The sequence below is a fragment of the Terrapene carolina genome, unplaced genomic scaffold, assembly GCF_002925995.2.
Source record: "Terrapene carolina triunguis isolate 2854851 unplaced genomic scaffold, T_m_triunguis-2.0 Scaffold33723, whole genome shotgun sequence".
Classification (NCBI taxonomy): domain Eukaryota; kingdom Metazoa; phylum Chordata; order Testudines; family Emydidae; genus Terrapene; species Terrapene triunguis.
Window position 1 is genome coordinate 2,678,429 of NW_020698074.1, and position 18,622 is coordinate 2,697,050.

The window sequence follows — 18,622 nt, forward strand, 5'->3', positions numbered from 1 at the left end:
AAATTAATCAGATTCACATTTAATTCTTGTTTTTAAGTGGTGGAGCTGCAATACTGTGCATTTTACTAGTATTATATTTTACTTGTAGCATGCTATAAGTTTTCATGGCGGCCTCAGAAGGCCTGTCAGACAAGTAACTGTTCTGTGGAGTTTACAATCTAAACAGGATGAATACAAGTTAAATAATTAAAAGACAGGGTAGGAGCAGAGAGTCGTAACTGATCTGTGGTGGATCAGGGTTTCCCCCAATATCTAAAGTGCTGTTCATCCAGCAATCTCAAAAGGAACAGATGCGATATCTTTACTCACATTGAGTAGTACTATACCTTACTCTGATTAGTTTCCTTGATTTTAATGGAACATGGTTGGAATTTGGAATTGTGATTTGTCACATGGTTAGAGCCCTGTGAGGAAAAAAAAACAATTCCAAATACTAGTTGGAAATAATGAAAACAGCTCAGTATCTACTGTTAGAGAAATTGTGAGAGGTGGAAGCCAGCATCCATGCACACTGGTCTTGTGCTCAGTGCTAGTAGTGCATGTCCCAAGTGACAATGCTGGCTACTGTGCCTTGCAAAAGACAAAAAGAAGAGATGGAGTCAGACAACTTTAGAATGGGGTACATAAAGGGGTCCCTGAGGGCTGTTTGTACCACACTGCAACTTTTCCCCCCACTTGAAGCTGCATGTCCTTCTGCTAGATTGCTTTCATGCAGCCAGGACTCAAGCCACCTGGCTGGATATGCCAGACCTAATAATTTCAACTCTGTCAGTAATCAAACTGCTACTGAGAGGGCTCCTGCACTGGGACAGAATGAGGTACACTTTGGGGATGATCCAAAGCCAGATTCTCAGCATGATGGTATAAGCATGGCTAGCTATAAACACAAAACAAACACACACAAATACAAATCTGTTTTATGGGCTAGCACTGGGCTATGAGGATCACTTAACATTTACCATGCCTGAGCTTTGCCAGGACTTAGCTACCAGAGGTATCTGTAAAAAGCCCACCGGAGCCTTTTTCCACAAAGGATGAAGACAACATCGCCTGTTAATACTTTCTTTTCTTGTTACAAAGTGCAGAAGATGGCTCAGCCTATTGTTCAAGTCAACGGCTAAGAAATTCACTTTCAATGTGCCCCACTGGAAGACGGTCTAATACATCACTTTCACTGGTCCTGAGACCACTTGTCCTAAATCATGTTCCCTACCACAAGACTCTGTGCTCAGTTTTATGTACCAGTGCTTCCTTGTACTATGCCAGTCTCTGAGAAACAAGGCTAGTCTTTGGATAGCTGATCATGAACCCAAGGATACTTGGTATGTGCTGGATAACACAACAAATGACAAGATGCAACATGTTCATAGTGGTAGATTTGTTGCCTTAATAAAACCTGATATACACCGATTAAAGCTTGCCTAATGACTGGTGTCTAAATGAGGGTATGGAAGTCACAATGCCTCAACAATACTGGTCAGTAGGTGTTGAGACTACAAAGGTGTTTAACACATGGAGCTTTTGGCTGAATAAGGTTGAATCTATCATCATTGACCTAAAAAACTCAACCTGGAAAACTGGCTTAAAAATATTCACGGCCCACACATGAAACTCCAGCTCCCATTGGTGCTGTCTGCTGGATTCTAAATTGTAGTTACTGATTAGCTAGTACTTTGACACCCTCAGCTGACAGCACCAACTGCACTAGCAAACCTGATGTGCCAGTTATCTTACAGCTCCACAAAGGCATGAATATGCTGGCATAGCTACAGCAGCAGTAATGTATTCTTGTGCTGAGAGGTGTACAGAAATTGATGTCTTAAAGAATTGGTACCTGGATGGCCACTATCATGCCCGACAAGGTGCAGAGGCTCACTTCACCCAGTGAAATCCTTTATAAAATAAGATGCGATTACAAAGCACAAATACTTTGAGAGAGGCTTGCTGAGTTGCACTTTATGGGCACCGATACTTCATAAGGTGTTAACACAGCAGCAGATCACAGTTTATATTTTACTTTGGGCTCTTAGATTTATTCCTGGAGCTCTGAAGCGGTTCGTGCCACTCAAGCCAAAAAACATACCATGGCACTATTTGAGGCATCTGTGGTTTGATGGGAGATGCAGGGGAAGAAAATAGCTGGAATTTCAAAAATCAGTGCTACCCAAAGTAGCTAAACATGCTAGAGATGCAGGAGAACAGAACTGCCAATGCTTTGAAACTCTAAAAGCAACACCAGACTTAGTTCAAGGTAACAGGTTTGTGTATTAAATTATGGACAAGACTAGAGCTTGGGATAGGCACCAGGAAAACTGAAACAAATGCATAAAACCAAACCAAAAATTAAATTATTCTACAGAATTACATTCTTACAGCAAAGTGAGATTTAATAAGAGATCAGATTTTTATTTCATAACTAAGTGAACAGCATAACAACATCACCATCTTTTCACACTCACATTTTAAAAATAATTATCTTCTCACCAAATGACATAAGGGAAAGATTCATTCACTGAAGATACATATTGCTATTACAGACCAAGGCTCTATTATCTAATGAATTAAAAAAAGCAAAAAACAAAAAACCCACAAACAAAATCCATGGTAAACAGCTCACATTTTGAAACAGTGACTATACAATAGTATGTATTAGAAACAAACACTAAGAGCCTCAACATTTGATAACTGAAGTACTTAACAAGCTCAAAGTAGTTCATTCTGTAAAATGACACTTAGGAAATTAAATATTTTTAAAATAGTATAACTTGAATTTGTCAGCATCTTTTAACACAGAGAATGTTGGATCTTGGGTTTGGTATGTATAGCACACCCGCATACTTCCCTACTATTTCATTAATTATACAATATATGCCTAATACACAAGAGCGAAAACTAAGTTATTTCAAATATACCTATCACTCTAGTACCTAGGCACCACTACTAATATGAAATATTTTATCACACTGAATGCACATGATTATCTATATTTTAAAGGGCTTATAAACAGACTAACTATCCATTACATACATTTACACTAACCTGTTATCTAGTTTCAAGGGGATTTTCTATATGTTGCAGTAAATACTGTACAATAGAGGTATGAATTCCTTTCTTTAGGAGTCATTAAAGTGTAATTTTGTAACCACTAATCACAAAACTCTTCAAATTAATCAACTAGATTACTTTCCCCCAAAATTTCCTGGGCTTGGCAACAGAAACCAAAGCTTGAATTGTGACACTCTATTATTTAACACATTGCACCACATTAAACATTTACTAGAAGTATCAACCACTATATCAAACCTCCTTTTTGTTTTTCTCCTCCTCCATAGGTTCTACTTATAATAAATACCTGTTCAGCAATGTGTCCTATCAAATTACAAGTTTCTCAAGAGGCTGTATCTAGTAATGTTCAGATAACAAGTTGTACATTAATTGTGAGTTCTGCTTTTGCTGTTTATTTTTAAGACCTTTGTAATACCCAAAACTCAGTGACTTGGCTTCCTATCTGAATCACATTTTCCAAAATTCACATGTTAACACACTATGTCATCTTCTATATATTGGCTAAAGAGAATCATGATGAAAATGAATTCTTTCCTTTGAAGCAATTCCAGATTGCTCTAGAATGGACACTACCACTATTTTGCCTGATGCACCTTTCACAGAACTTCCTTAAGTCCTCATACTTAACTACTCCCAGATCCGGCTCAAGAACATTGTCAGACCTGGCACTATCAGTGAGCTTCTCTCAATTCCTGTTAATTCTGCATTCTCTTTCTGAAATGAAGAAACAATGATACAAGGCCCAAGTGATACCTTGTATTTCTATAGCACCTTTAATCAGTTCTGACATCATGCAACTAGCCAGTGAAGCATTAGGGAGACAATATTGTTACCACTGCTCTTCAACTGCTAGCTCAAAAGGTATTTTAATTTTTTATTTAGAGGCATAGTAGACAGTAAAAATAAAAATAGCAGCTAGGAAGTGATTTAACTTACCTCCTCACAGGAGAGTTAGAGATTTAAGACAGTCTCCCAAAATGATGGAAACTAAGCCCTGCTCCCCTAGGAAAATGAAGTCAATCATATGCCCCTCTTCAACCCAACCATGTGCTGTTAAAGACCTACCCAAAATAATTGCGCAATCAGATTAGATTGTGTAAATCTTTCAATATCTTCATCTGCTCTCAAACTTCAGTGAAATACTTGAAATGTCAACAATGCTAACTATCATCATTTAAATGAATGGGGTAGCCTTACATCAGATCTTTCATTCCAGGCTCTCTGCAAATACAGGCAGACACTGCATCAGTCACACTGTGGTCACATTTTTAAGGTTTTCCATAACAGCTAAACAGCACACTTTTTAAAATGAAAGCTGAAATCACAAAGAACAACAGAGAAGACTCTCTGAACCCCTGCAATAGCCCTTGGTGCCCTCCGTAGGGGGGCAACTCAACACTTTGGGAAACCATGAATCAGGGTGTGCTGGTAAAGTGCACTGAAATACTCATCTCAGCGGTGCTGCATAGAAGGATTCAGTTTATTAGAGAGAGAGAAATAAATGTAAACCGTAGTAGTAATTTAATCCCAGCACCTCAACACTGAGGACAGCATCTCATGGACTGGGCATTGCCCCCTCCCACCGCACCTGTGAAACCATCAGTGGGCATGTGGCATCTGAATAGCACTTGGGGATCCCACACAATAAATACACATAAGTACATGAGATCTATGCAGTATACACATATACCAACACCCCAGATATAAATACACATACCATATACCTCTAGAATACATAAATATTCAAATTTATTGCAGGTTGCAGTGGGGGTACTTGAATATTTCCCTGCTTTTTCCTCCCAGGTCTTCAATTACCACCCCTCTTCCCCCGTAGGGTCAGGGACTCCGGGTCCCTCTGCCCTCCCCCCCATCCATCCCTTCGCCCCCCCCACAGCAGCGGGGGCTCCGGGTTCCTCTCCCCCCGCATTCCTCCTCGTGACCGGCAGGGTCACGAGCTCCGGGTCCCTTACCTAGGACAGTCCACTGCAGGTCCCCAGCGCCGGGAGAAGAAATGACCGGGGGCCGCCTGACACCCACCCCGCGAGTCGAGCGCCTCGCTGGTCCCGGCTCCAGCCCAGGCTATTGCCCACAGGAACCCAGGGGAAGCGGGAGGTCTGGAGCCCACACCGAGGAGCCGCCCTGGGTGAGCGCGGTGCTGCCGGGCGGGGCACCCCAGGCCCCTGGCAAGTAGCTGCTCTTCCCGAGCAGGAGACAAGAGAGAGTAGCGATGGCCAGGTCCCCGCGCCGGCGGTTACAGCCACATCGCCAGGCCACAGGAACAGCGGTTATTTTCAAATCGGTCTCAGGGTTCCATGGGCGGGGGGAGCGCGAGGTGGCGGTTACTGGGCTGCGCCGGCGGTAGAACACCGGCGCTGCCGCTGTAGCAGCTGAAGGGGCTCTGTAGCTCCCACCGCGCGCATGCGCGCCGCGCTCCACTCACTACTATCCACAGGGGCGGGGCGGTGCCACTACGGCTACAAGGCGCAGAGCATGCGCACAAGTAGCAGGGCGAGGGGCATGCTTTGCAGACGCAGCTGCGTAATAGGCAGGGTTTCTGGGCAGTGAGCCTGGGCAGATCCTGCTTGCTGCTGTTGCGGAGGAGGCGCAGCTTCTAACTCGGACTCTGCTCCTGTTGGTTGCTGAGTGCCCTAGGAGCCGGCTGAGGTGCTGCTGCTCAGCCGTGGAGGAGACTATTGGCAGCGTGAATCGCTGTGGCCTCTATGACAAGTCAGTCATCTGCCGTTAAATACAATGGGGGAGGGGGAGCGTTTCTCTCCCTTTCCATTTGCCCAGCCCGCACAGGAAGAACTGGGTGCTGGGCGGAGACCGGCGTTTCTGGGAGGAGGAGGCGGCACACCCAGCGTGGGCCAGCTTTGTGTGTTTTCCCTCCGCGCCTGTCCCAGGGTAACGAAGGAGAGTGACACTAATGGCAGCAGCCTGTCAAAATGTCCTCGTCACCGCCACTCAGCCAGCTGAGGTTGCACACGCTCCCTGAAAGGGACAGCAGGATCCGCCAGCGGCAGGGCTCTGTTACATGCCAGCTGACCCGGGAGATGCCGGGATAGGCTGCGCGCCCCCCCCCCCCCCAACTTACTCATTAGTATCAGCACTAGACTATGTGAGTCAAAACTGTGGCAGGCAGAGGTAGGTTCGTAAGTTTTTTTCCGCCTTTGGAGGTCATACGAGGTTGAATAAAGTAATCTGGATTATCATAATCTTTCCCCCAGGGAACAATGTACCCTGAGCCCTTAATCAAGGCTTTATCCCCTCACCTCGCCCTGCAAAATTGATTCAGCCCTGGTGTTTTCAGTACCAACTTCCCTCTATTTCACTGCCCAAACCTTGAATTCTTTTTCTTCTAAATAGCAGCCCTTCACAAGAGCACTGCCAGTTTTGGGGATGTTTGTGACATTTCTCAGGGCACCCAGTGCTGAGAGTCACCTTGTTACTACCTGCCTCCAGCATGAGAGAATCTTAATTGTGCTAGCTGAGTGTTAGCTCCCTACCACAACCGGACTGTCAAGCACTCTCCTATGGACCAGGCCCTGATTTTGCCTTGCTGGTTGACAAAAGATGCACCCCAGGCCCGAGTCCCTTCAAAGTAGCTCCCTGGAGTGTATAGCTCCTGATCACTTGATACCCACAAAAATCCCAAATCCTCTATTCTCTAAGGAACAGTGTATCACAGTTTACACCCCTGCTCCTGTATTAGGCACAGCACTTGAGTTTAACTATAAAACAAAAATTTTTTTTAAAAAGCATGAGACCTATTGGTCCCCCAGCCTCTGTCTGGAGGAGTTGGACTCAAGCCACTCTACTGTTTTGATGTACACACCTAGAGAACATAATTTGTAGTATATAAACATAAGTTCTCTAATGTTCTCCATAATACATCTCACTATGATTATATGACAGGTTTTCAGCAGATACCTTACATGACATTCTTTTAGTGAACCCAGGGGGTTCCTCCTATACTGTTAGACACCCCATTGCCCTCTGCCAGTTGGCATCCAGAGGTTCTTGGGTCACAGTGCTGGTATATGGGTATAGGGTCCCTCATTTGTATTTACATCATATAACAGTTTGCAGAAGCCCCAGACAAGAGTGGAGTGCCATTGTTCTAGGTACTATACAAACATAGTTCCAAAGAGTTTACTTACCTAATATGACATGTAGGTGGTAGGAGGAAAAGGAACACAATCAAATATATACCATTTTTATATCTACATAGGGCCTGATCCAACACCCCTTGAAGTTAATGGGAATCTTTCCATCCATTTTAATGGGCTTTAGATGAGCTCCATACACACTTACTTTACCTATTTACAATAACAAAAACAGCTTGTATCTACTATCCTCATCTGCCCTTCAGCTTATCATTAACTGGCCGATTTCTCATAGGCATCAGACAGATGTGAGGAGAGATCTGGAGAAAGGATAATGATCTCTAATGGATCAGTTCAGCGAGGGCATTCCATGTGTAAGGGCCAGTGTGGAAAAAAGACATGGGTGAAAAAGTGAGGAATGGGTAAGTAAATTAAGTGGCAGTCCTAATGATAAGGCCTCAGTTACAAATACCTGTAAAGCCCTCAGTAGAAACATAATCCTGTACCACTAGAAAAAAAACCAAAAACAACACACAAGAGTAGAATGAGGAAGGGGCCAGGGTAAAGGAACTTTGGCAGTTACAAAGTCAATATTTGCCAACCCTTAAATCTGCCATCAGCTGTTACGATCTTAATTCAGAAAGTGAGACTTTGTTATAGAGAAGACAATTTTCACACATACTTAAAGAGTAACCGCCTTAGAAGTTTCACTAATGTTTCATACTTTTTCTTTGATAATTAAAGATATTCAGTTTTAAGGAAAAAATGATACTGATCCTGTCCCACCCTCATTCTTCACTTGATCATGCAGTGCAATCATCATGCTTTATTTGTAATATGTTAATTTTTGTAATAATAGATGGTGATCTCACTGCAGGGTGAAGCAGAAATGTTGATGCATGGAGAAAAAGGCCCTCTCAAATACAAAGTAAAAGCAAGAGAGAAAGTGACTGGTCTTGAAAATGATACGTAATCTTTTTTTTTTTTTTTTTTTTCGAGTTGATACCTGTAAAAAAAATTCACCTACCGATTTTGTGGAATTGATTGTTTAGTGGGAGTCTTCATAAAAATATTAAGAGCATTTTGGTTTGGTTTGGTTTAGCTGGTGAGAGCAACCTTCTAACTTCTATAATATCCTTTTTAATATGAGTTCTTCCCAGGTCTGTTTAGGCTGGCTATGTGGAATCTTCTGAAATGTTCTAGCTCTGCATGGGATGGCTTCTCTGGCGATGTACTGCTAGATGTAGGAAAAAAGTTTTCATTTGTGTTTGTACATTTTTTTATGATGAAGTATTGGTATTTGCGTAATGTTGTTCTCTTCATATCATAGGCAGCACATTTTTCTTTAATGATGCAGTCAAAAGTGTGTCCACTTGAGAGCAGACATGCATTTTTGTGGTTTAAAGGGGGCAATTGTTTATTTTTCTGAGAAGCAATACACAGTATCGTATGCAAACATTCTGTAGCGGTATGACATGCAACAATACCAATTCATAATACAATCTCACTGATAGAAAAGTGGCTATTCAGCCACCTAACAAACATTTAATTAGAAGCATGCAAATGAAAAGATCATGTTTGAATCTCTGTTTTGAAAAGGCTGAAAATACTGTACAGAGAATGGTCTTTGAGTCTGTAAAACTTCTCAAATTGCCACTGAAGTAGCTTCCAGTGTTACTGAATTATCAATTTTCCCCCACTAAAAACTGCTGGATGCTCATGCTTAATTGTATGTTGTGTTTAATACTGCCTGTAATTCTTGTGGTAATTTGAAAGGTGGATCTCTGGAGAGATCGGGATAAGGAGCCGTATGACCCCCTGGTTCCAAACAGGAGAAATGGGATTCAGCAAAATTCTGAACACTTTCTAAAACATGTTGACTTTTTCACAGAAAGAATATAGCACACTCTCTCAAAAAAATCCTTCCAGTGTCTGGAATTCTAAGTTTCTTTTGTCATCTCATTTAGTAAAAAAACTCAAGAAAGAAAGACTGGAAATAAACTCGCAGGTCAAACAGCATATCAATTTCTCCCCCCCCCCTTTTTTTTTTTTAATTAGAGATTTTCAAGGTGAACCCGTGTCCAATTAAGGCCTTGTCTACACTAAACATTTTTTCTTGAAATTTCTTACTGTATATACCATTGTTTCATCTCCACTGGGGAGAATTTGAATGTAGACCAACTGCTGCTGGTGTTTTGAACTATCACATCATCTAGGCCTGTTCTGAACAGCACCAGATAATACAGTGGTGGCTCATCTACACTAGCAATCTCACTTTTGCTACTGCCAGTGGAGAAATTTTAAGTTAAAAAAAGCTAATGTAAAAACAGCTAAAAATACATTTGGAACAAAAACATCCATATGCACTTCTACCACTACATGTATGTGAAGAGCCTAGCTGTGACTCTAAGAACTGCCTTTGGGAGGAAGCTATACTGAACTGCTTTGTTCTGTTTAAGCATTTAAAGGGTGAAATCTGCATTCTGCTTAAACAGAAGATCACACTGGGAAACGTATCCTGTAGGAATCTTGTAATTTGATTAGTAGGATCAGTTTCAGTTATGACTTGGTGTCTGCTTCCTGCAATAAAGTTCTGATCCCATGTATACAATTTTAAAAAGAGACTTTCACAGTGAAGCAATTTTGAATAGCGAGAACATACAAAGAAATACATTTGCTTGGGGTTGGTTTGCTATTAATCAAAATACTTGATTTTGGATGAGGGTTCTCTGTCCCCCTCACTTTGGCATTTCTCTTCTTGCAGTGAAGCTTTAGCTCTGAGTTCTGATGTTATAATTTATTGATGAGAAAGTTATTGTGATGTCACACATTCACTATTATTGGCTAAATTCATCCCTGACGTAACTCCATTCATTTCCCCCTTGTGTGTCCTCCCACTCGTCTCTGCCTTCTTCTTCCCCTATGCATGAAACAAACTTACAATCCAGTCTGTCAGGCCTCCTTTTCTTTTCATTTTAACTCTTCTAAACACTTATTCCATCATACCCACCCACAAACAGTAAGCCACATCAAATGCCTTTTCAAACAACATTATATGAGTAAAACAAGGGAAGCAGTAAGGAAGGGGGAATAGGAAAATACAGAGTTTGCTCTCTCCCTTGGGTCTCCCAGCACATTTGATCTATATCACCTTTTACATTGGAAATTCCTCAGGGCTGAGATTATTTTAATAAAAATATGATCTGGTATAGCATAGCAGTCACACTGACTATCATGGAGGAGTGTGTTGAAAATCTCTTATATTGCCTAGGAGGCCTAGTCGTAGACCAAGACCCTATTGTGCTATGTGCTGTGCAAACAGAGAAAAAGACAGTCCTTCCCCCAAAGAGCTTATATCTAAGACAAGATACAACAGATGGATACAGACAGGAGAGTACATTCTTACTGAAGCCTTCTGGATAGATCATTGGTAGGGCCCTACCAAATTCACAGCCATGAAAAACACGTCATGGACTGTGAAATCTGGTCTTTTGTGTATTTTTACCCTATATTATACAGATTTCACGGGGGAAACCAGCATTTCTCAAATTGGTGATTCTGATCAAAATGGGAGTTGCAGGGGGGGTCACAAGTTATTTTGGGGCAGGAGGGGGTGTCATGGTATTGCTACCCTTACTTCTGCGCTGCCTTCACAGCTGGGAGGCTGGAGAGTGTCGGCTGCTTACTGAGAGCCCAGCTCTGCAGGCAGCAGTGCAGAAGTAAGGGAGGCAATACCATACCATGTCATCCTTACCTCTGTGATGCTGCTGGCAGCGGCTCTGACTTCAGAGCTGGGATCCCAGCCAGCAGCTGCCGCTCTCCAGCTACCCAGGTCTGAAGGCAGCGCCAATTCCAGCAGCAGCGCAGAAGTAAGGCTAGCAGTACCACAACCCCCGCTACAATAACCTTGCGACACTCCCCACCCCCCAACTCCTTTTTGGGTTAGGACCCCTACAATTACAACACCGTGACAATTCAGATTTAAATAGCTGTAATATTGAAATGTTCTATTTTTTAAAACCCTATGACTGTGAAATTGAACAAAATGGACTGTGAATTTGGTAGGGCACTAATCATTGGAGAGTATGAAGTAACTGTTGGAGGCAATTACACACAAGGTGAAAAGCTGTGATCAAGATATTATAGATATAACATAAAATCATAGACCAAATATTGGAAGAAGCATGCAGCCTGGTATCTGAAAGTCAAAAGCTGTTCTTTCTACATTGTGTGTCAACAGTAAGAGATTTTGTAATTGCTACTTGGTTAACAATTTTATTGATGATACATGAGTCAAAGTAGAATCCAGCTTACTGTTCCATAACAAATCTCTTTAAGGAATAAGTCTCAAATGAGTCTGCAGGACTAGCAGGAGTGAAAAGCAGTAACAGCTTATTTTTTTCTCAGAATGAAGCAGACTTGTCTAAATACACAGATCTTTTGAGTATTTACATGATTTTTATTTCATAGTTGCTTTTCAGACCATAATCATACTTATGTAGGAATTTTATTACAACACAGTTTAACCTGGCTTCTCAATACAAGTGGGTTTTAGAATGTATTGAAAGTCTAGTGGATCTTGTTATTAGAGATAGCCTAGCCCCATAAATGAATGTAAGCCCAGTGTAATATAATGACTATATTTTAGTCTTATAATATTATATAAGCCCAAATAATATAAATTACTTCCACCCAGTGATGGAAGAGCACTCGTAAATAAACTAATAATGAGCACACACTGTTTCTTTAATCCCTCCTTTTTGTATCTTACAAATGGACTACTGCTGTACAATTCTCCTCAAGAAATAAGTCTGAAATGCACACACAGTTTGCTTAACAAAATACTCTCAACCAACTTAATTTACTGCCCTTTGATTTCAGTGGAGCTTCCCTCACATACTCTAGCAGTGAATCTGGTTGTCTAATGTATTTTACTTTAAAAACAAAATAAATCAAATAATTTTTAAAGGTGTAAAACTCACCTTAGACAAGAGGATATGTTGGTTTCCCATTAAATATATTGTCCAGGTTACTCAACCTGACTGCTACATGTTGTTTCTTGTCATCTGTGCGTTGTCTCCTTTTCACACTACATATATCTGACATTAATTTACAGCAGATTCCCTGGAGGTAAGGTAGATACTTCATTTATACATTTGGTGTTAAATTATAGGAGCAAGGCTACAGTAAAATATTTTAATTTTAAATTTGTCAGGGATTGAAATGCATTTCCCTTGTGAGAAATATTAAAAGCTGAAAACTCCCAGAGGCTAAATCGGTTGCATCTGCCTAACACTCTTGGCCATTCTTCATGCTATAACCATTGGCACAGGTTCAAATGCTTATGGGACTGATTTTCACATGATCAATAAAGCCAACTGAAACTGTGAAAACTCAGCACACTTGAAAAATCAGGTCATTACAATTTAATGCCCCATTCCTACTAAGAGGTATGTAGGAGTTTAAGCATGTGAGTAATTCTGTTGATTTCAACTGGACTACTCACATGTTAGAAGTTAAGCATGTGTTAAAGTACTTGCAAGACAGGGGCTTTAGAAGGTAAAATTTACTAATAGGGTACATAGGCCAAGGTCTAAGACAACAGCAGTATTGTCAACCCATTATTTTAATACATGTCCTGCAACATTTGGTATTTTCTGAAAGTCCCAGCTCTTGAAATTATGTGAAGCTAAGAATTGCAACTTTTTTTTTAATTAGGATGTTTCTGTCCTTCATGCTTTCAGAGAATTGCTGGAAAACATGAACCCTAAAGACTCAAACACCAGAAGTCAAATAAGAAGACCCCAAAATAGTTATTTTATGATCTCACTATTTTTTATCTAGTCTCTTGATTTTGGGAGCCTGAAACGTGATTTTTGAATGGTAGGGATTGTCACTATTATAATAGTAAACAAATGTCAACATTTAGAGATCAAGAGAAAAAAAAGTCATACACATGATTATTCCTAACACTTTTCCCCATTCCATTTATATTTAAAGGGACTTTCAACTTAAGATAAATTTCTCTGTAAAATTTTACCTACTGAAGTTAATATGATATGTTAACCTATAATATGTTAATCTATAATGGTAAACAAAAGAAAAAACATTTATTTTTTCAATTTGTTTACATTGTTGTGAAATATGCATAGTCATTTTCACTGTTTATTGAGGGGCTTCCCCCAACTACAGGGAGGGAAGAGAAGAATTTTTAGAAAACTAGGAAAGTATAATCAAAATACAAGAAGTTTTGGTAAAGGGACTCAAAAACATGTCTAGTACCTGAAAATACTTTAAGCAATTTTTATTGACTAGCTTTCAAGTTGACAGTTTCCCTTTAACTCAAATGAGTATTGAATTATAGTGCCCCAATAACAGATTACTTGAACTTTTGTATCCAATGAATTTGTGTGTTTATTTCAAGTTGTATCTGTTTGTAGAATTCTCCACCCCTAAACTGGAAAGTATAAAAAGTGTGAGGGCAAGTTTTTACATTCCTCGCTTAAAGTGTAGTTTTACTCTAAAGAATGACTTATTTAAATTGCATGTGGGGTTGCATGTCTACCTTCTCAATTATTCATGTATCAAATGTTTAGTCTGTAAGATGTTTTTTCTAAGTGCCAGCCATGTAAACAGTATCTGGGTTTTGAGTGGTAAAGTGCATTTTTTCCATCTCATGTATCAGCATTAATAAGAGTTCTGTAGGCCAAATTATGTCCTAAATTACATGCATGTATTACAATTGTTTTAAAATCTATGGCCTCACTGACACCTATGCAATTCCATTGCCTTCATTGAAGTTGCATATGTGTAACTGATTGAAACTTTTAGTAAAAAAGTCTGATGGTGCAAGAAAAAGGAGCTTAGGGTTTTTTTAGTTGTCACAATATTTTTACTGATTTTTATTCTTAAAGCCAACACAAGTCAGCGGATCTGACTCAGCATATACAGTGAGGTTTTACTATGTTTAGTATGATTCTGCTTTGAAAAGTGGCTATGCAAAAATGACACTTATTCAAACTTGCTTTCTTGTTCAAAGATCTAACTTTAATGATACATTTTTAATGCTTTTTACTCTGGTTAGCACTGCAGAACCAGCACAACTAAGAGAGTGAGTTGGACTATATTTCTGGTGTAGATTTGTTTATCAACTTCCAATGAAAAGCCTATTTGGTTACTTACGCAACTCTGTTGATGGCAATGGAGTTGCACATCTGTCATTGAAGCCATAATTTTTAAACAAAGAGAACACACAGGTGTAATTAGGACATATTTTGGTCTGCAGAACCTTTATTACAGGTGATGATGCATGAAAAGGAAAGAACCCTGCTTGACTCAGAGCCCAGTCTGATTTTTAAAGGGCTGGCAGCTGTAAAAACAGTTTTTTACTTGTAAACAGAACACATCTGATATAAAAATGATTGAGATACACTAAACATAGAGCCCTACAATGCTATTTTTACAGTCAGTTTTCAGAGTAGAACTACACGTTGAGCCAGATCCTCATTTGTCATATATCAGCATGGCTTTACTATTTTGAATGTTGCTATGTTGATTTACACCATCTGAGAATCTGAACTTTAAGTAGGGTTGAGAGCAATATTTTTAGTCTTTGCTCCAGATCAACCAAAAAAGGTTAAACTATCACTGATTTAAGGCATCTTTCAAAGTAGCAAAAATAATCCCTAAGTATTTAAATAAACAGAGCATCTAAATCTTAAGTACTAAAAACATTTTAAAAAGAGGCTTAATGTCTAGTGACAAACAATGTTTTAAGCAATTATGCGTACACTCTCTGTGGTTACTCACTCTTTGAAGATGTGACAGTATTCCATTGACTACCCATTACTTCTTTCCTTGTTTCAAAATCTGCTATAAATAAACTGAATTGTCAACTGATCAACATAAGTAAGATGAAGGCTGCCTGTTCAAATGGTTGCCTCATTTCCTGGAGGTAATGCCTGAGTTGCCAACTCCTGATAACAAGAGACATCTAGGTTCATTTTTAGAACAACCAAGCCTGCTGTTGTGTGTTTCCTACTTTTGCATGTTGTGGAGAGGACGTTTGGCTGGGTTGCTTCTAAAATATGATCCCAACATAGCAACTTAAAAAACAGGCAGTAATTCCTGCTTTAAATATGAGAGCTCTGGGAGCGGATTGACTTAAGATGGCTATTAAGTACATGTATGTTACAATATGGCTGCCATAACTGTTAACTGTGCTCCATTCATTTCTATTACTCTACTCCAATATATTTATGATCATAAATATCCATATTTTCAACATTTGAACTGAGATTAGGGACACTCTGTGTAGGACAGGGTGGATGGAGCGAATCAGTGGTTCACTCATAGCTATGAGAATGTGATCTCTCCTCAGAAATACAAAAAGGAAAACATAATTAGAGTTAAAAATACCAGTTGAAAGAAAGGGGAAATGCAGTAAGGCGCAGCTAGTTGCAAAATAGCCACTTTAGGGATGCAGCTGTTTGTGTCTGCCAGCTTTAAAGGGCCAATCCCCAGAAAGGCATGCTGGGAGAAAGTTCCTATAAGAAGGACAACCCTGAAGTTGAGAGGATTAATAGGGACCAAATAGCTACAAAGGAAGATCCTTTTTCTAAACTACTAATCAGCTGATGATATATTATTAGATGACATAAATAGCTTTAGATACATTTCAGCTTTTCTTATATACATTTATTCTACTTGTTTCTATATTCTTTTGGAAAACTATTGCCATATTAAATAAATGTTTGAGGGGAAAACTCCTTGCTGATATCCATCCTATGGGCCAGAGCCACAAAAATACTTAGGTACATACCCTCTAGACGTTGGCACCTAAGTCCCAGTTTAAGGCTACACTTTGATCCACAAAACTCTTGCTTGGCTGCTGCTGAACCCTGTAGGAGCCTAAACTCCCTTGACATCTACATTTTCAGAGTAAAAGTTCCTGAGGTGCCTAAGTTTGTGCATCTGGAAATGTGCAGTGCTACCTCACTCTAGGTGTCCAGACTCCTATCTCCTGCCTAAGCCCCAGTGTGATCCACAAACCAGGGAAAGATAGGCAGGTGAACACCTATCTTGCCTGTGGGGTGTGATCCAATAGGCATGCTCAGAGGCAATCTACCAGAATGGGTTCCATTCAGAATCTGTCTGGAGGAGGAGCTGGGAGCAGCAGCACCCCTCTCCCCCGCCCAACTTTCAGCCTGGTGGTAAGCCTGCCCACCCCCCCAGAATGTGGGAAATCCAGGTTCAATTCCTCTCTTAGGTAGAGAGGGAGAAAGTATTTAAACAGGGGACACTGATGTTTGTTAGGAGAGTGCTGTAACCCCTGAGCTGTGAGGCCTCCCTCAGTCTCTCCTACTGAAGCACTTCCATGGTATGGAAATAATTAAATAGTCTAGTCATTGGAGCAGGGGGACTGGACCCCAGATCGTCCATCTCCCAGGTGGATGACCTCACCATCAAGCTACAAAATCTTTCTTGCACTTGCTCTCTGGCCCAATGACTTTTTAATTATTAAGGCACAGTGGAACAACTTCAGCAGATGAAACTGAGGGAGCCCATCCTCACATCAGAGTTTAGACCACTCTCCTGTGAGGTGGGAGACCCCTTTCCAAGAGAATTGAAGCTGGGTCTCATCCCACGTGAATACTCTAACCACTGGGCTAAAAATTATTAGGTGGATAAACCCATGCCTCCCCCCCCACACCCGTTACAAGAAATGCCTTAGGCAGCTAAGCTGTCTGACTCCAAGACAGGGGTTCCTGTTTATGGATCACAAACAGAGATGGGCACCTTCCTGCAGCCTGGACTTAGGTGCCTAACTCAGTGAGAGGGGTAAGGGTTAGGACATACCCCTTATTAGTCTCTCCCAGAGGCTAGCTTAAGCAGCTCCTCATCCAGCAATGCCCCTCTGCCATGTACACTGGCCAAACCGGACAGTCTCTACGTAAAAGAATAAATGGACACAAATCAGACGTCAAGAATTATAACATTCAAAAACCAGTTGGAGAACACTTCAGTCTCCCTGGCCACTCGATTACAGACCTAAAAGTCGCAATATTACAACAAAAAAACTTCAAAAACAGACTCCAATGAGAGACTACTGAATTGGAATTAATTTGCAAATTGGACACCATTAAATTAGGCTTGAACAAAGACTGGGAGTGGAAAAAGTAAAACTATTTCCCCATGCTTATTCTCTCCCCCCCCCACCCCCCCAGTTCCTCATATCTCCTTGTCAATTGCTGGAAATGGGCCATTTTCATTACCACTACAAACAGTTTTTTTTCTCTCCTGCTGATAAAAGCTCACCTTAACTGATCACTCTCCTTATAATGTGTATAGTAACACCCATTTTTTCATGTTCTCTGTGTATATATGTATCTTCCTACTGTATTTTCCACTACATGCATCCGATGAAGTAGGCTGTAGCCCACGAAAGCTTATGCTCAAATAAATTTGTTAGTCTCTATGGTGCCACAAGTACTCCTGTTCATCTTGCATGCTTGTTTTTGTGCCTGTCATTCTAAGGGACTTATCTCTCCCCATTCATTATATAGGGACCCTAGTTACCTAATTCAGTCTCTATGAATTACACTGTTGTTTCAGTGATTTCCTAGGTGCCTAAAAGTTAGGCATTCCAGTGCTTTGTGGAGGCAGGCCTAAGACTTTCCTTTCTTTTGGACTGATTTGAGTAGGTTATGAGCACCCTAAACTCTTGCTGATTTGAGTCTGCTGCTGCTCCCATCAAAGTGAATATCAAAAGTCCCTTTGAATTCAAGACAGAGCTGAGAGTGCTTTTTAAATTCCAGTCATGACTGTTCATAATTTTACATCAATGGAGTCTCAGTAAGTTTATTCTTATGTTCTTATGGCTTTGCTTAAGGGATCCCCACCAGATCACCCTTCCTTTTAGTTGTTCCTTACTTTATCTAAGTTTTTACTAAAATTTATTGCCTTACTTGGCACCATTTCCAGAATCCAAGGCCCTGACCCTTGCTGCCTTCCATCTTATTTAGTTATTTCTCATTCTTTGCACTAATTTAGCCAAGGTGTAAATGATGATATGAGATATAGGGAATGGAGAATCTGTCTTTAAATTATTTATGCTGGCTCTCGAATACTGCACATAATATTCTAAGGACTAAATTCTGTCCTCACATGCATACATGTGACTTGCATTGATGTTAATGTGTCTGAGGGCATTATTTGGCCCTACATATGTTATCTCAAGCACCTTGTAAAGAAGAGTAATTTTCCAATACTACTTTTCTTTATGTTCTAAAAAAAAGTGCCTGTTTCGCTGATGCTGAACATGTGCTACTTAACTATACAATCAGAGAAGGGCCCGAAGGGCCATTTGGCCTGGGCCTCAAGCTCAAAGGGGGCCTCAAATTTTTTTCAGTTTGCCTGCATCAGTGGCTTCAGGTGAATGCACCTTCAAC

At 40.5% G+C, this 18,622-nt stretch overlaps 1 protein-coding gene across 1 annotated transcript in view; it reads right to left on the reverse strand.

The window, feature by feature from the left end:
- Positions 1–5,463, reverse strand: part of LOC112119315 (leucine-rich repeat flightless-interacting protein 2) — a 120,379-nt gene extending 114,916 nt beyond the window's left edge. Inside the window, exon 1 of the mRNA XM_026663521.1 lies at positions 5,037–5,463. The gene's annotated coding sequence lies outside the window, so the exon portion shown is untranslated. The remainder of the gene's footprint in view (positions 1–5,036) is intronic.
- Between the last annotated feature and the right edge of the window lie 13,159 nt (positions 5,464–18,622).